This window comes from Lissotriton helveticus, chromosome 9 (genome assembly GCF_964261635.1).
Source record: "Lissotriton helveticus chromosome 9, aLisHel1.1, whole genome shotgun sequence".
In the NCBI taxonomy this organism is placed as follows: Eukaryota; Metazoa; Chordata; class Amphibia; order Caudata; family Salamandridae; genus Lissotriton; species Lissotriton helveticus.
The window spans coordinates 277,361,861-277,381,788 of NC_136070.1; positions in this window are offsets into that span (position 1 = coordinate 277,361,861).

Below are 19,928 nucleotides of genomic sequence, written 5' to 3' on the forward strand. Positions count from 1 at the left end.
CAGTAGTGCACCCTGGGCAGTGGGAATAACTAAAGCATACCAGCAAATCGAGGTATCTGGTCTGGCTGGTGTTTGGAAAGAAATATCAATTTAGTTTTGTCAGATGTCTCAGCAGTGCTTAGTGTCTGTGGCATCGCATCAAAATCCATATTGTACCATAAACGGGTAGAGATTAGCCTATTTGGCTGGGCATCTGATAGGTATGCTAAAACGGTAGATGAACATCCTTTAGTGTGCACATTTCTAAAGGGAATTCAGTATTCAAATCCGCCAAAGCCATGCCATGCTTCAATGTAGGATGTCAATGTGGTGTTACAATTGTTTGAGTTCTGGAAATATGATGAACTATCATTGAAAATGTAACCCACTGAGCTTGTAATGTTATTGTGCTTGGTAACGTTTAGGAAAGTTTCTGATGTTAGAGCATTAGATATTGCATCTATGCAGTTTTCCCCAAACTGGTTCCTTTTATTATTACTACATGTACAATAAATGCTTCTTCTACTGTTGCGTGTCCTGCTTTTCCATTACTTCTTGAATTGTGTGTGGTGAGATGTAGAGGAAGTATTTGCAGGTGACAGAAGACTTGAAAACATCATACTCTCAGTTACTAAGTTCTATTTTCAAACCTTACACTCCACTTTTTTCTGCTAGACTTAGCCAATGGGTAAAGGAGGTAATGTTCCTAGCGGTGTTGGATGCAAAATTGTTTAAGGCCCATTCTGCAAAGGGTTGTAGTATCCTCCCCAACCTGGGTACCCGAAAAGGACTATGCTACACATGGACCTTAGTAATACACGTCTTTATTCTTCAGCGTGTAACCCACAAACTCAACATTCGAAACCAACCTTCAGTGCATTCTGCTCTAACACTTACATCACAGTTCTACAGAGTCTATCTGGAGCCAAATGGGTTCAATCATTTCTAATTCATAGGACACTGCACCTCCCCCTTTGTTAATTATTTATATAGATGAACATATGCATTCAAATCTCTTCAATGAATCTTCTTGGTGCTTTAATTGTTCAACCTGATTTGGTTCTGGGAAACTGGGAGGAGTCATCAACGATGTCCAGGATCTGCGTCAACGTTGCAGAACCAACAGCAGTTGATGATGATTCAGACCAAAGATTTTCAACTATTAGATCTGATAAATGATTGGTCAAGTGCCTGAATAGAGAAGAGTCTCAGGTAATAGACTTCCCAGGGCATTGGGCAGACATCATGTGTCCTTTAGTAAACATCACTTGAAAAGGTTCTGCAACAAAAGGAGTATCAGATTTTCTTTTCTGCAATTGGAGTACGAGCACTGGATCTCCGCTCTTAAAGACAATGTTCTTTGCATGTTGTGTTTTGTCAGCATCCACTTTCAACTTTTGTTTGTTAATCAAGCCCTTCTTGTGAGTTGTCATCTCATCTTTATTTCTCTGATTGGTCCATTTAGGTAACTTGGTATTCATTGCTTTACCGAACATCAAAATCACAGGACTTTCACTTGTGGTCAAGTGGGGTGTTGAACGATGAGCTCCAATGGTAGAATTCAATACAGTTTTCAAATTGAGTTTCTCAAGAGTGGTGTTGAAATCTAGTTTGTGAGCTGAACATCATCTGCGCCATCTTGTCCATTTCCTCAGACACACGCACAAATATGCACAGCAGCCATTTTAGGTGCCATGGCCTCTCTGCCTACTGCCGATAGCCAGCGCGTCTCACCCCCTCACTTCCCGGCCTTGCAAGCACACCCCCCCCCCTTTGACAGCCCCCGGTCTCTCCTGCTTGGGCCCTAAATGCACCTCCAGTGCGACCCTGCCTTCGAGCCACATCCCGTGCTGAACCCCCCACACCCTTTCATCTCATTCATAAAACAGGCCCTTTGATAACCTCTTCCTCCTTGCCCGATTGTTCGGCCTGATCCCAGGCCATCACTTAGCCCAACAGATGCAGTTTATTGCCCCTACAGTAGGACCTCGCCTCACTTCAAAGGAGCGGGGATTAATCAATGCCCTCACACCCCTAGATCCGATCGATTACCCGCATTTCTGTTCCCAGCGGAATGTCCAGCTGCGCGATAGCCATCATGCTGAGATTAGGGGTGGGGACTCCTACTGTAGATATGTGTGGGAACGGGCCTGAACCGGGGATTCCAAAGATGCCTTTTTCCGTACTTCAAAGCAATACCACGGATGTCACAAATGTAATAAAGCCATAAAACTGTGTATAAGAGGCCAGGCCTCAGAGATGCGGTGAGAGCACCTCGAGAAGATACCCTGTTGTCTGATTTGACGTGTTCTGCTCCGTCGGAATAAACTCCTGTTTCCTGCCTTCCAGTCTCCAGCGCCTGCCTCTTTATTTGATAAATCGTGAGTTGGGTGAGAAGCGGCTAACGCCGGGCAAACCTTGAAAGGGATAATCGACCTGATCTGCCTGAACCCTTTGTTAACAATTGGCGTCCCAAACGTGGGGCCCATCAGCGACACGTGGATCCAGAGGGAGAGGTCCTGACGACGGAGTGAACGACTGCAACGATCGGGAAGTGCACCTGCCCGATAGACCCTCGTCTGGCAGCCGATCATACGAACTTCACTGGTTCCGAACAGACCTCTCTCGAGTGCTCTACGGTCCTGACTGGGAACCATCAGGAGTGCCGCGACAGAAGATAGAGGACGATCGGGCGCTGGAATCGGAAGACAGGAAACTGTCCATGCGGTCCGGGTAAGGTCGTGTAACACGACAAACTGTGAAATATTTGATTGATTGATTGGAAAATACTAGTATTACCCTCCGAATTGTTGGTTCTCTTGGAGATTCTCTGTCTGCAAACGGAGAGGAATAGAAAGTATTCTCTCTTCCTTTGCAGGTAGTGAAGGGTAGGTAACGCAGGCTTTTGCCCCCGTTGTAATCCGTCGTGCCTATCTTTCTCCCCCACTGATTGATTGGTTGCCCGAACATTGTTTGTTCGAGGATTGCTTTCTCGAGAATTCTCTGTCTACAAACGGGGAAGGATAAAAGTATCCTGTCCTCCTTTGCAGATAGTGAAGAATAGGTAACGCAGGCTTTTGCCCCCGTTGTAACCCGTCGTGCATATTTCTTTCTCGCCACTGATTGTTTGATTGAACGGACATTGATTGTTCGATATTGGTTCTGTGGAGGTATTCTCTGCTTACAAATAACGTGGAATAGAGATATTCTGTCTAGTCTTTGTAAACAGTGAAAGGGTAGGTAGCGCAGGCTTTTGCCCCCGTTGTAACCCTTCGCGCCTATTTTATTCCTCATTTGATTGATTGATTGTTTGTCCGAACATTGACTGTTTGGAATTGGTTCTCTCTCTCTGGGTATTCCCTATTTGCGAATACTGTAGAATAGAAATATTCTGTCTAGTCTTCGCAAAGTAGTGAAGGATAGGTAGTGCAGACTTTTGTCCCCATTGTAACCCGTCATGCCTATCTTCTCCCCATTGTTCAGTAATTGGTTCAGCCCGGACCGCTTATTAGAGGTGGATCATCCGGCTCCTCTGGAGGGCACCCCTAATAAGGACATGTTTTTAAAGTATGGACTAGTCGCCGTAGCTTATAGTAAGTTATGGCATAAATATACTAAAAAGGATCAGAAAAGTCAGTGGCCACTGATAGGATCCTTCGATGACGCAAAAATAAGCGTGCTGGAAACAGCCCTTTCTAACAATAAAACAACGCCCACTATGCTTGATAGTTTCGGCATGTGGCGCAAAGAAACAGAACAACGAAAGAAAAGAGAAGAAGCAAGAATAGGAAAAGAGTTACGAAAGGCAGCCCACCTGACCGCTAAGAAACTAGAAGAAGAAATAAAAGAAAGAAGGGAGGCCAGACAAAAGCAGGAATCTGAGTCGGCAGGCCAATGCCCTGTTAGGACCCCCTCTACGCTCTACCCTGAGCTACCCTCCAAACAACGGGCGAACGATGAGTTACTGCTAGGTCCTCCGATCATCTACATGCCCCCCCCATATGCCCCCTCCCAACCTCTAGTACAGCACCTGCCAGCTCTGAGTGCAAATGAGAATGACCTTGGAGCTGGTACCCCAGCCCTCACGGCCTCCGCACCGACCGCATTAGTAACGACATCAGATGAGCTCGAGACTAGCAAGCAACCACCAGCCAGACTGAGTAGATTGAGCAAAGATGAGCGGGATGGAATTGACAAGATAGTAAAGACACTGGTAGAACGGAAGGAGAGCGAAGAATACACGATAGATATGCACAATTCACATGCCGGTAGTCACAGACGGCATTTCGTTTTACGGTTTAGCTACCACACTCTGAACGCATATGAGGATAGGTATCAGAATCAGGGTCCTGCTAAACTGACAGCTTTATATAGAAAAGTTAATGTTGGAGATGAGGCTGAGCATGACGTGACGGACCTCTTCATGCAAACGCTTGAGGTCTTCCGCCACCTCACGGAACAGAAACCAGAAGTTAAGATTACAGTCCCTGACATGACTGGGTCCTCATCAGAAGTAGTCACCACTATGATGCCTATCAGAGAACCGCCCCCTACTTGGTTCCCCCGTGAGGTCAGGGAACAAACGACGATATCAACCACGTAGATGCAAAGGGGAGGGTTGTGTACAACTGGGTTTATCAACCATGGGATCGGCAAGATATTTTAACTTTTAGGCAAACCCTGCCCGATTTAAGAAAGAACCCGACAGCATTTTATACCGAACTAGGTACAGCCTTGGGTTCAACAATAATGACTCTAGCGGACATTGACTTGTTTTTCGGGCTATGTCTGCCGGCTGACGTGTGGAAGCAAATCCAGAAAACCGACCACACAGATCTGTTCGGACATACCTGGAATCAACTCAGTGAACTAGATAGACAGCGAGAGCCCGGAAAGAAACCAGTAAAAGACATACTGGAACTCCCGGACAAAATAGTTCAGAAGCTAAAGACATTGATCCCAGAGAAGAAGGTAGACTGGTCGATAGTCACGGCTTGCCGTCAGAAACCCCAGGAAGACGTATCAGAATACTTCTCCCGATTTGAAACAGTGTTCTCCGACTACAGTGGCCAAGACATGACCACTGCAACCGGACAACACCTATTCGTGCAAAACTACGTAAAGGGTCTATCGCAAGAGGTCTCCCAAAAGTTACAGACGAGCGAGAGTAGTTGGGGAGCCTCCAAACCTGCAGCTATCCTTCAGATGGCTCAGTACTACGAACACCAAAAGAACGAGAACGATAGGGCGACAGAGAAAAAGAAAAAGGACTTGAAAGAACGAGTGATGATTGCTCAATTGCAAGGAGTGACGACAGGAAGGGAACAGTATAGAGGAAACTACCAGTCGAATGCCCCTAGAAATCCACCCCCTAGAGACCGCACACCCACACCCGGCGCTCCACGAACAGACCTCGATGAGAACCAGTGTGCGTTTTGCAAAGGATTTGGCCATTGGAAGTCTCAATGTCCGGTTCTCCTGGAAATGATTAAAAATAAAGAGACGAGGGACATGACGAATGGCCCCAGGACTAGAGGGCAGGGACGAGGGCACACCCACGACACCAACAATGGCAGACCTGGCAGACCGAACACGTTTGACCGTCCCCGGCAGAATCAGTGCCAGCAGTCTGACTGCGACAATGCCCGCGACTTTGCATAGGACTGCCAAGGGCAAGGAAGGGATCCAGTCGAGCTCTATGTTGACCAGCAAGGTCCTTATGTCACCGCTAAGGTCCTAGGTACAAAGTCTCCATTCCTGGTAGACACTGGCGCGACACGTAGTGCGTTATCTAAACGACTGATTCCAAGGGCACCCTTGTCTGGCTCACACATAACATCAATAGGCTTTGATGGAACGCCCTCCACTAACCCCTTATCCGCACCGGTCTCCTTCGACTTGGACAGTAACCCCACTGACACGACGTTTCTGCTTTCCTCCAATACCCCCGATGCCATTATGGGACTTGACTTACTGAAACATTTCCGAGCTACTATCAGGTGTTCACAGGACGGGGTTTGAGTCATTCTGTACGATAACCCGACTCTGCTCAGACCTCATCCCGCACGACACATGTTCTCCATCTCTGATGCTGACGCATCCTTACTTGACTCTCTACCTCTGTATCTGTGGGCTAAAACTGACGCTGATGTAGGACGAATGATGATCGACCCCGTGCGCATAACTGTTCGCCAAGATGCGATACTCCCAAAACTCCCACAGTATCGGATATCGCCCGAAGGTGAGAAGGCATTGGTAATGATAATCCAGTCCCTGGTAGAGGCAGGAGTGGTAGAGGAAGTAGTCAGCAATATTTGCAACAGCCCTATCCTACCCATTGTGAAGAAGCAGGGCGAGGGAGATGAGAAAGCGTACCGCTTCATCATCGACCTTCGAGAGGTCAACAAAGTAGTTGTACCTCAGTACCCCGTAGTCTCAGATATCGCCACCATTCTGACCCTGATTCCTTCCACAGCCACCACCTTCACTGTAATAGACCTCAAGAACGCTTTCTTCTCCATCCCCATCCACCCAGACAGCCGCTACCTTTTCGGCTTCACGTTAAAATCCCGCTCATATAGATTTTGTAGAGCTCCCCAAGGTTACACTGAAAGTCCCAGCATCTATAGCCAGGCCCTCAAGAGACAGCTGGACGCCGTTCAGCTACCGGAGGGAGTGGTGTTGATACAGTACGTCGATGACATCCTTTTGGCAGCCGACACCACTCCACTTGCAGTCACAGCCACCATCCAACTCCTGCACTTCCTCGCGGAAAATGGCCACAAGGTCTCCAAGAAGAAGTTGCAATTCTGCCTACCCCAGGTCACCTACCTAGGCCACCTCTTGTCCAAAGACGGGAGAAAGCTTACACCCGATCGAATTCAGGCCATTCTAGAAACCCCTGTCCCAAAGACCCAGAAACAAGTCCGCTCCCTGGTAGGCCTCACCTCCTTCTGCCGGCAGTGGTTGCCAAATTTCAGCCTCATTGTAAAGCCACTACTTTCCCTACTAGCCAAAGATGTCCCCTTCCCACTCCCTTGGACCCCCGAATGCCAATCCTCCTTCAAAGAACTTCGAGACGCCCTTTGTTCTGCGCCAGTCCTAGGAACCCCCGATTACACCAAGCCCTTCTCTCTCTACACTCACGAAAGGGAGGGGTGCGCTTTGTCTGTCCTAACTCAAACTATTGGCCCCAGGCAACGACCATGTGCCTATTTCTCTGCCACCCTTGACCCCGTAGCGAGAGCCTTGCCTGCCTGCCTTCGAGCCGTAGCTGCCGCTGCTGTCTCTATCCGACAAAGTGAGGGGATCGTACTCTCGAATTCCCTCACGGTATTAGTGCCCCATGCTGTTGACACCCTCCTAAACCAGACTAAGACGCAACACCTGACTAGCGCACGACTGACCGGATACGAACTGACTCTGCTTGCACCCCACATCACGCTGAAAAGATGCACCACACTGAACCCAGCCACCTTGTTGCCCCTGCCCGAAAACGACCCAAATGTCCCCCCCATACATGACTGTGTGACCCTCACAGACGAACAGACTAGGAGTAGAGTTGACCTCCGAGACACCGCCTTCACAGATCCTGACGGAGAGCTATGGGTAGACGGCTCTTGCATAAAACTCCCGGACGGCACCACCTCAGCTGCCTATGCAGTTACCACAGCCCGAACTGTAGTTGAAACCGCCCGCATCACGCAACGATCCGCAGAGGCGGCAGAACTGATTGCCCTCACACGAGCTTGTATTATAGCGACAGGGACTACGGCAAACATTTACACGGACAGCCAGTACGCCTTCGGAGTGGTTCACCATTTTGGACTCTTGTGGAGAGAAAGGGGATTCCTGACGTCCCACGGCACGCCCATCCTCCACGGAGATCTAGTCTCCGCCCTGATTGAAGCAGTTCTCCTCCCCAAATGATTAGCTGTAATCAAATGCCAGGCACACAGGAAGGTGACAGACTTAGTCGGACAGGGAAACGCACTGGCCGACATCACCGCCCGAACCACAGCTGAGAATAGGACGACGACACGCATGTATGTGACCAGGTCACAAGCAGAAAAATGGACTGACGCTAGGGAAACGATTAGGGACATCCAGATGGCCAGCGCACCACACGAATTGACTGAATGGACACGGGTGGGAATGAAAGACGATGAAGGCTGCTGGCGGACAAAGGACACTAACAAATGGTTGCTACCCAATTCATACCTGATCCCCATACTGACTATGGCTCACTCCCCTGCACACATAGGATCTGCCCCCATGACCGAACTCGTCTCCAAGGTCTGGCACAACGACAAAATCCCCGACTCAGCCAGACGCCTGGTCCAGCAATGCCTTATCTGCCTGCAACATAACCCTGGGAAAGGAACTGTGGTACCCCGGGGAGGGTTTGGGGTCCCCGACCATCCTTTTGAGGTCCTCCAGATGGACTACATCCAACTAGAAAGATGCCAAAGCCTGAAGTATGTATTAGTCATTGTGTGTGCTTTCAGCAAATGGGTAGAAGCCTATCCAACCCGTGATAACACTGCCATGACCACTGCCAAGGTACTGCTGAAAGAGTTTTTCCCTCGCTACGGTCTTTGTCGAATTCTATGGAGCGACAACGGCCCCCACTTCATAGCTGAAGTTATCCAACTGATCTTGAAAGGGTTGGGTGTAAAACAGAGGTTTCATGCAGTCTTTCACCCCCAATCTGCTGGCTTAGTTGAGCGACACAACGCCACTCTGAAACTAAAACTGTCGAAGATAGTGGCCACCACAGGACTTAAATGGCCAGATGCCCTCCCACTGGCATTGCTATCGATGTGCTCCACTCCCACTAAGCACCATTTGACCCCCTACGAGGTTGTATTTGGGCGACCGATGAACCTCTGGACTGCCCCTAAACCGACCTCCATTCACGACGTCCCGGACATCCTACTGTCTGATTACTTGTGCAAATTGACTAAACATTGTCTGTCATTCATCAGCAGGTGCAGCAGGCCATCCCCGATGCTTCCAGGGGTCCGGGTCACGATATCCAACCGGGGGATTATGTGCTGATCCAAAATTTCCAACGGGCAAAGAGTCTGGAACCCCGGTGGACGGGCCCCTGGCAAGTACTGATCATCACCCGGACGGCTCTTCGAGTGGAGGGGAAACGACACTGGCTGCACGCACACCACTGTAAGAAGGTCTCCTCGACCCTGGCCACGACAGAAAATGTCAGCACCCAAGAAGAACTGCTGAACAAAGACCGGCCATCACTGAACTGTTATCCTGATACCGAGGCACTTGAACTTGCAAAAATCTCTGATCCCACTGTGCCATCCAGGGAAGGGTATTTCCTGCGTCGAAGGGAGGGAGCTTCGGCTAAGTAGACCACAGACTGAGTTGAACCTCAGAACGGTAGCCTAAACACAACCAAGGGTTACCCGGAGAGAAGCCAAACGAAGTCTGCGGTTTTGCCCACTACCGAGCACCTCGAAGATGATGGAAGCACCAGATAAGAAGATGATGGAAGCAACCAGAAATACCCACTACCGGAACCCAAAGACTGACAGTATACACAAATCGAAGACAATTGCCCTTTTCATTGTCCTCCTCTTTTGCCTCCTCCTCATGACTTCCTTCTGGATCGTGGAAGAGAGCGCACCCGCTCATCAGATATTGCTGACCACTGCACAGCCAACCACTATGAAAGAGCATCACCTGATCTCCCTTTTGCCTCAGCTCCGAGAAAGGCGTAAGGAGTTCTGGAACAATTCCTTCGTGCAACTGTTGCATCAACACAACCTTGCCGCCAACACCACCAACTGCTGGATCTGCGGGTTGCTCCCGCATGCCACCGGACACTCCATCCCTTTCATCCCTTCCCCTTTCTCAGTTCACGGCTCCTGCCTTGCCTGGTTGATTCTCTTGCAAGAAAGCTACAAGGACAACGCCACTTCAGGTCAAACAGTGTCACACTTCTACCATGGGTTCTGGCTGAACAAAACCGGAAGAACATCTGCTCCCTTCTGTCCTTTGACCTCTGGTCCCTCCTTCCAGATGGACATCCCTGCCAAAGAACGAGTCGAAATGCAGGTGTTCCATAATCCAGCCAGACCCACCTTCTCCTACCTACGGAAACGAACTGCTGCCACACTGACTGTGGCCCTGTCTGTTATCAACGTCACGGGCCTCGTGTACCTCGAAGGCCTGGGAACACAGCTGGTGGGCCACAGTTCCTGCCGCATCACCAGAACATTGGACTCAATTGATCCCCCCTCCTTTGTTGCTTCTCCGAATATGTACTTCGTTTGTGGCACCAAAGCTTACACTTGGCTTCCAAAAGGTTGGGGGGGTACTTGCTACATCGCCTTCATTCTCCCTCCAACGTACGTGGCCCCAGCAAACCATCACCGGCAGAAGCGCGCAAGAGACATTGAACAAGCCGACTCCACTGGAGCACAGTTCCTGGATGCAGTGAAGGGACTTGTTCCTCTGTGGGGCCCAATGGCAAACAGCCGCGCCATCCGACACCTGACCCAGGCAGTAGAAACGACCATGAACATCACGGCTGGCATCCTCACTAACAATACGGCCGAGCTTCAGGCAGTCCGCCTGGTGGCTCTTCAGAACCGCCTTGTTCTAGATGTGGTTCTAGCCGACCGTGGACGAGCATGCCGCATCATCGGGTCTAGCTGTTGCACCTACGTGCCAGATAACTCGCCCTCAGTCTACAAAGCAATCGAGCACCTCCACAGACTTTCCTCGGAGGTTCACCAGGAGCAGGAAGGATGGTCGCTTGGGAGCTGGTTCTGGGGTGCTTTGAAGGACTGGGGATGGAGGTTGTTTACATTTATCTTGATACCGGTCGTGGTACTGTGTGGGTGTTGCCTAGGTATTCAATGCTTGCCACCTTTGTGTTCACTCATTGCCAACTACATGTGCCCTAAGACTTTGGACTTTGGAACTGAACATATGAGTCCCCTCTATGAAGTAGAAATACGTGGCCTTATGGGGATAGATCCGAATTGACAAGTTGGCGAGACATGTTAAAAGGGAGGACTGTTGAAATCTAGTTTGTGAGCTGAACATCATCTGCTCCATCTTGTCCATTTCCTCAGACACACGCACAAATATGCACAGCAGCCATTTTAGGTGCCATGGCCTCTCTGCCTACTGCGGATAGCCAGCGCGTCTCACCCCCTCACTCCCCGGCCTCGCAAGCACACCCCCCCCCTTTGACAGCCCCCGGTCTCTCCTGCTTGGGCCCTAAATGCACCTCCAGCGCGACCCTGCCTTCGAGCCACATCCCGTGCTGAACCCCCCACACCCTTTCATCTCATTCATAAAACAGGCCCTTTGATAACCTCTTCCTCCTTGCCCGATTGTTCGGCCTGATCCCAGGCCATCACTTAGCCCAACAGATGCAGTTTATTGCCCCTACAGTAGGACCTCGCCTCACTTCAAAGGAGCGGGGATTAATCAATGCCCTCACACCCCTAGATCCGATCGATTACCCGCATTTCTGTTCCCAGCGGAATGTCCAGCTGTGCGATAGCCATCATGCTGAGATTAGGGGTGGGGACTCCTACTGTAGATACGTGTGGGAACGGGCCTAAACCGGGGATTCCAAAGATGCCTTTTTCCGTACTTCAAAGCAATACCACGGATGTCGCAAATGTAATAAAGCCATAAAACTGTGTATAAGAGGCCAGGCCTCAGAGATGCGGTGAGAGCACCTCGAGAAGATACCCTGTTGTCTGATTTGACGTGTTCTGCTCCGTCGGAATAAACTCCTGTTTCCTGCCTTCCAGTCTCCAGCGCCTGCCTCTTTATTTGATAAATCGTGAGTTGGGTGAGAAGCGGCTAACGCCGGGCAAACCTTGAAAGGGATAATCGACCTGATCTGCCTGAACCCTTTGTTTAACAGTGGCATGCTGCACTGTTTACTTTAGAACACTCATAACACGCTCAACAAGTCAGTTGGCTTGTGTCCACAAAGGTGTGCTCTTTTGATGTTTTATTTTCAAATGGTGCAAGAAATCTCTGAACTCTGGACTATTGAAAGGAGGGCCATTATGAGACATCACTATTGCTGGAGCACCCCATGTTGCAATTATGCCATCTAGTTTATCAATGACTCATTTTTGAGTTCTAGATGAAAGATCTTCAATTAGTGGAAATTGTGAGTATTCATCTATAATCAGCAATAGATGATGTCCATTGTCAAGTGGACCGAAAAAGTCAATGGCTATTCTCTCCCATGCATGCTTTGGGATTTTGGACATGTTCAAAGTGTGGTGAATAGTTTTTGTAGAAAGGGAGTTGCATACATTATGTTCCTTTAATTCTTTTTCAACCCTGTCATCAAGGTAAGGAAACCAAACTCGTTTTCAGAGAGCTCGTTTTGTGGCAGCAATTCCACAATGTCCTTCATGGACTACCTGAATTATTTTCTGTCTCAGAGTCGGCAGAATTAGGATTCTTGACCCTCGTATTATAACTCCTTCTTGAGTTATGTACAGTTTGTCCTGGACATTTTGGCAGTTTCGATATTCACCATCACTGGTGAGTGGGCAAGTGTGTTGGTTCCATGAATGCTGTGTAATTATATCATTCAGCTTTAATATCAACTATCATGGTTTGTGGCAGTGATAATCTGGGCTAACAAAATGGTAGCTGGTGTGTTGGATTTTACAATGAAGTTGATATAGGCTTCAGCTGTCTTGGATGGAGTACCGTGACCTTTTATAGGCACTTTGGAAAAGTAATCAGCAGGGTTCTGATCCTTCCCTGGATGATGCACAATGGTATAATCATACTCTTGCGCCCATAGTCCCTATCGTTAAATCGAAAAGAGACATTTTGGTCTTTGGATTTCCAAATATAGACAGTAAAGCTTGGTGATCAGTTACCATCGTATAAGGTTTTCTGTACAGGAATAAATAGAAATGTTCATACGCCCATAACATAGCTAAGCTTTCTGTCTCAGGTTTTGAGTAAGCATGTTCTATTTGTGACAAACTTCTACTTGCATAAACCACAATATGCCTTTGAGTATTTGAATGTCTAGTATGCTGTTCAAAGAAAGCACCTAACCCACTGGGCTAGCGTCAGGAACAACCTCTATCTGAAGCTTTGGATCGAAATATGTCATTTCAGTAGTGTTGTCAATGGCTTGTTTAATTTTCTTGAACCTGTTCTTTTTTGATTTCAAATCCTTTTTATTTGTTTTCAAAAAGGCAACAGAAACTACAAATGAAAGAGAAAAGGAAAAAAAAAGGAGACAGAGAATGATGCATGGGTATACACCTGAAATACATACATGGGGATAATGTAATCATAAAACATACAGCATGAAAGAATTATATAAACAAACCAAAGTTGAAAGATCTCAATCGGGAAACATGAACAAAATATCCATACCTATGACATTTGATCTTGGGAAATGGTCATGAAGTCAGTTGAAGAGAGAAAGGAGGAAGAGGAGGAGCGAAGGAAGACGAGGGAAAGAATAGGCTGAAAGAGAGGAGAAGAGAAGAAGAGAAGAGGAGAAAGAGTAGGAGTGGGACAGCAGCAACAGTATAGGCATTAGTACGCCTAATATAAGACATCAAATCACAGCGCCAATATCTATGTCCACATGGGTGGCAGAAGCAAGGTATGTATCAAGAACATTACAGCTGAACAGTCTATGGCGGATCATAACAAAGTTCCTGTGAGTCAAGTGAACTCCAAAGTCTGGTATGTGATTTCCGCCATGGTGAAGAGTGGAGGACGTCATGGTCAGCACCTCTCAATGAGGCCAACCATTCTTGCCATATTTTAAAAGAAACATCAGTGGCATTCTTCCATTTGCTCAGGATAACCTTGCACGCCAGTGTGAGCATGAGGTCCAATAGTTGTCGGTCATGTTCGTTTGGTACTCTCGGATCCAATACTCCCAACAGGACTGTAACGGTGGGCGACTGCCTCCCCAACAAAACAAGGACTGCGTACACCCTTCTGGGGATTCATGTCGTGACCCCCCCTCTTTTCTTCGGGAAACATCACTTACAACGCAACTTTTACCACGCAATGCCTTCACGACGCAACTTTTACAACGCAAACCATTACAACGCATTGCGCTGGGGGGCGCTCTAGGATAGGGAATGTATTTAATATACTATCCAACACCTTCCCTACTATCCACGGGGACTGGAGTTGGAATAGTAAATTAAATAAATCACTATCCAGCGCCTAAAAGCACTATGCGTTGTAATGGTATTCGTTGTAAATACCGCGTTGTAAAGGCATGCGATGTAAAAGTATGCGTTGTAACATCATACATCACTTTTCTTCACAGCTCGACAGCTGGATGTACCCCGAGGAACAGTGGTATCCACAAGACGAGGAGGAAGATGACGGCAGCCCCTTTAACTGGCAGGCTCTTGGTGAATGGGCGGAGCCTACAACGCCCTCAAAGACCACCGGAGAAGGCGAACAGGTGTGCTTGTTCACCGGAGGCGTTAGAGGAGAGAGCGGAGCAGAGTCGAGCGAGGAGTTGGTGGAGGAAGCAGAGGACGGAGCGGCAGAAGCGAGAGAAAGACCCGGAACATCATCTACGGAGGAGAAAAGGATGAGGGAAGACCCGTTGGTGCGGGAGCCAGGAGGCCATCGGCAACATAAGCCGCCCAGCCGCACACCAGGAGGTGTGTGGCTCACCGAGGTACGGAGCCGTATAGAGGGCTGGGTCGGGAGAAAGGGTGGGTCCGTGACGTGACCTCATACCCCTGTTTATCCCCGGTACTCCCTTTTTCCTGCACACCCCCCCATCTCACACGTCGTGATAGTCTGAGCACAAGTGGAAATCCCTCACTCCCTTCCCTTGCACGCTTGTATAAAGAACCCGTAAGGACTGATACATATCCTCTCTTGCCTTTCTTCTATACGGCTCGAGGCTACCAGACGGCACCACGGAACCGGACGAGCCTAACCCCTGGAGAAGTCCAGGACGTATCCCAAGAAAGGAAGAAAGTGCCAGGAGGAGAAGTCGGAGAGAACGGAGCTGCTCCCCCCGAAGGGCCCCCTTTCGAAAGACCTGTACTGACTTCCTGTATTCAAAAATAAACCCAGTGATCACTAAAACCCGTATCTTGCCCTTTTCTACTCAACCCGCTACAAGGAAATGAGCAAAGTCCCTAGCCAGGCGGAAGTGAAAGATTCGTTGACATCTAGTTATAAATCTTATCCCAGAAGGTCTGAAGCAACGGGCATTGGAAGAGCATATGTGCCAGGTCACCAACATGGGATTTGCAGCTCCAGCATAGGGAGCTATCAAGGACTTTGAGCCTAAAAAGTTTGTCTGGGGTCCAATACGATCTATTTATCAGCATGAATTTGGTCTGAGAAAGTATCGGGGATATTTTGCTGGTAAAAGGAGAAAGGTGAATCTTGTCCCAGTCGAATCACATATTAGAGGAGTTGGTTTCATTTTCCCAAGCCCTTTCGCACTTCCCATGTGCCTTCTGAGGATCAGGGGAGAGTATTTTGTATATTTTGGAGACCATATGACCCAGTGAGGAGAGTTGAAGCAATTTACTGCAAAGTGTAGGATCGTGCGGTGCAATGACTCTGGCAAAGACAAGGGCTTTGATGCACAAAAATCTATAGAAGTCAAGGGTATGGAGATCAAAACGGATCTGTAAGGTAGCAAAGGATAAGGGTGAGGACCCTTCATAGATATCCTTCAATGAGTTCAATCCTTTACTAGACCAGTTTTCCCCAAAAAGATACTTGTCATCATCTTTAAGAAACGGATTGAACCATAGCAAGGTTAAGTTGGATTTGAGTATCTTGGGGCAGATTTATGATGACTGGCGCATCCCCAGGGATGCGCCAGTCATCCTGCGCCGCTGCTCCGCCACCCATGGTGCGCCGCATTTACAATGCGGCGCACCATGGGGCAAAAACGGCACAGATGCGTGACGCATCTGTGCCGTAAAGATGGCGCATTGCTGGAGCTGCGTCGCAAGCGCGACGCAGCTCCAGCAAGGCTCGGGGGTGCCCAATCTCCACAATGCTGTGTCAAGACCTACGCCTGCTTCAAGCAGGCGCAGGGTTTTGGCGCAGCATTGTCCTGAAAGTGACTGAGTGAAATCTTATAGATTTCACTCAGCCACTTTTAGGAGGCGTTCCTGCGCAGGAACGCCCCCCCCTGCGCAGGAACGCCTCCTATGGCACAGGGCTTTACAACGTGACGCATCTCCTAGATGCGTCACGTTGTAAATAGGGTGCATTGTTTGCACCGCCGTTGCGTCAAATAAAGTGACGCACCGGCGGCGCAAGGCCGTCATAAATCTGCCCCCTTGACTTTAACTTTACAATGTCTTTTTAAGTGAAGAAGGGCCCTTTTAGTGTTGAGAAATATGTACTTGAAATGGGGAAAGCCTGTTGCATCCATTGACATAATGGCGGATAGCGGCAAGTTTTTGATAATAGACTTCTCGATGTGGACCCATACAGGAGTATATTCCTGATTGAGTTGGAACCAGTTCGCACCTTGCTTGCATAAATATGCCGTCTGGTAGCACCTGAAATTCGGTAAGCCCATGCCCCCTTTGTCTTTTGGAAGTTTGAGTTTCCGCAAGGAGATTCTTCGTTTTTTGCCCTGCCATCGGAAAGTATTAAAAAGTTTGTATATCTTTGCGAGAAAATCATCAGACAGCAACATAGGTAACATACTTCATACTTATCAGACAATTGACAAGGGGGGTGATCATCATTTTCAGAGTTTCCACTCTACCCCACCAAGACAGATATTTCGGGGACCAACCACCCAAGAGGGAGGATATCTTTTTATGAAGGGAGTGTTCATTGATTTTAAGAGTGCTAATGAGGTCTTTCTCAAACTCTATAAAAAGATATTTAAAGCTCTTCGGTTGCCAAAACAATCCAGAATTCCCCATATTACTTTTATCACCTATGCTATTAAGCATTTTCACCTCCATCTTATCCTTATTGAGCTTGTAGCCTGAAACTTCCGCAAAGTCGGCAATAGAGGAAATCAGGGCTGGGATTGCCATTTCAGCATTTTCGGACACCACCAAGACGTCATCGGCGGAGGCCGAGATTTTAACTGTAAAGGGTTCAAAACAAATTCCCCTTATTTGGTCATTATTCTGGAGAGAGTAGAGGAAGGGTTCAATGGCAAGTAAGAAAAGGGAGGGAGAGAGTGGGCATCCTTGCCTCGTACCTTGTTCCAAGTCGAATGCAGATGAGAGGCAACCTCCAGCCCATACTCTCGCTGAAGGATTTGAATATAAGGCCATTACCATACGGATGAAATCAGATCCCAACTTAAATTTATGCAGAGTGGCTTCCAGATAAAACCAGTCGACCTTATCTAAGGCCTTCTCTGCGCCTAGAGTTACTGCCACTGTGGGGGAGACAGCCAATTTTGCTTTTTCCAGAATGTGTGCAAGGGTACGTGTATTGTCTCTGGATAATCTGTGTTTGAGAAACCCCACCTGTGACGGGTGTATACGTTGGGGTAAGACCTTTTGAATACGCTTGGCCAGTACCATGGCGTAAATTTTACAGTCAAGGTTGATCAAAGAGATCGGCCTGTAATTCTTCGGGGATGTCGGATCTTTCCCGTCTTTTGGAAGAACCGCAAAAATGGCTTCCGCGGGGGTACCATGAACCTGGCCACTCATGGTGAAGTGGTCATATAGGTCCTTGAGTGACTCCAACAGGGAAGAGGAGAAACTCTTATAAAACATAGCGCTGAACCCGTCAGGACCCGGAGCTTTTCCGGTTTTAAGCGACTTAATGGCGCAGGCGATGTCGTCAGAAGATATGGGACGGTTGAGTTCGATCTGATCTTGCATCGATAAAGACGGGACTTTGCAATTATCTAAGTATTTCTCTAATTTGGAGCCATCAATTTCCTTATTTTTGCTATAAAGATCGCTAAAGAAGTCTTTAAAGATGTCCGCAATTTTGTTGGGGTCTGAGTGCGGGTTTCCTAACTTGTCAATATTCATGTGACCAATTAAATGTAAAAAATTCTCATCAATTCTCTCAATGGAATACTTTCAGTGGCAAAGTCTTCTATGTATCTGGAACAGTAATTGACCATACGAAGAAATAAACACACCATGGAAAAATCTTGCAGGGGTCAGCATTTGACAGACTTTTACTTTCGCAGGATTTGGCATCATATCCCCATCAGAAAAGATATGGCCAAAGAATTTTAGCTTTGTCTTAAGGAGCTCACACTTATCTACATTCAAAGTCAAACCTGTTTCGGCAAGTAAACTACATACTTGTGTAAGAGCTCTGTCGTGTTCATTTTGTGTAGCTTCGAAAACTAATATGATATCACTGTAATTTAACTCATTCATGACAGGCTATATGATTCATCACTTGATGTCTTGAAACAGTTCTGCAGTGGATGACACACCAAAACTTAGGGCCTGATTTAAATCTCGGCGGACAGGTTACTCCATCACAACGGTGACAGATATCCCGTCTGCCAAAATCTAAATTCCATAGGACAAAATGAAATTTATACTTCGGATAACGGGATATCTGTCACAGTTGTGACGGAGTTACCCGTATAACGAGATCTAAATCAGGCCCTTAGTTTTTTATATTGAAACAGACCAACATGAGTAGAAGAGGTTGTAATGTACCTCCAATCTTTTTCAAGTTCTAATTGATGATAACCTTTATTTAAATCAAGACGAGAGAAGACCTTTGCACCATTATGGTGTTACTAGCAGCCCGTCCCGACGTTGTCCGGGTATGAATTGCTGCCGGCCAGTAGTATATTGTTTTGTAGAATTTTGTTTTGATAGCAATTCTTATCTGTGACAGTGCTGTGAAACGCTCCGATTCACAGTGCACTGCTGATGCGCTTAAGAATGCGCGTTCAGTAGTGTGTGAACTCGAGTTTCCCTACTTTATTTTTCCTTGCAATATTATATAGCGCAAACTCGACAACATGGCATGAGCAAAATTTACATTACAGAAAAACACATTAATTTGTGGTAGGCACGGGGAGACAAAGCAATTTGCCTGGAATCACAGGATGTTAAGCTGATGCCGAGATTCGAACGTAGCTCCCCAGCTCTAAAGTTCACAATTAAGAACTTGTGGCGGGAGGTGTGTCTAAAAGTGTATGTCGGTGCCGGCCATCAATGAGAGAGACCGGTGCATTTTTCAAATGGGTGGTGAAAAAATATGAGTATGTTGCTGGAGATGTGGGCCGCCGTGCCACCAATGTACTTACCGGGGGAGGGTAAACATCCATTATCCCGCAACTTTCTTTCCGCATACCATCACTCCGCATACTTTCATTACGAAAGTACCATGACTCCGCAATGCCATTATAACGCATGGCATTACATTTTATATGCTTTTACCACGCATACATTTACAACGAAATTCGTTGTAAATGCATGAATGGTAAAAGCATGTTTTTTTTAATGTTTGGATAAGGTAAGTAAGGGTATAGGGGTATATGTTTTGGGGTACTGAGGTATATGTTTTGGGGTGTTTTGGGTATTTTAAGGGTTCAGATATAGTTTTGGGTTATGGGGTACAGGGGTAGTTTTAGGGTTTAGGGATAGGTATGGGTTTTGGGGTACAGGGGTATTTTTAAGGTTCAGGGCTATGTTTGGTTTTTGGGGTACAGGGGTATTTTAGGGTTCAGGGGTAGGTTTGGGTTTTGGGGTACAGGGTTATTTTTAGGGTTCAGGGCTAGGTTTGGGTTTTGGGGTACAGGGGTATTTTTAGGGTTCAGGGGTAGGTTTGGGTTTTGGGGTACAGGGGTATTTTAAGGGTTCAGGGCTAGGTTTGGGTTTTGGGGTACAGGGTTTTTTTTAGGGTTCAGGGGTGGTTTTGGGGTACAGGGGTATTTTTAGGGTTCAGGGCTAGGTTTGGGTTTTGGGGTACAGGGGTATTTTTAGGGTTCA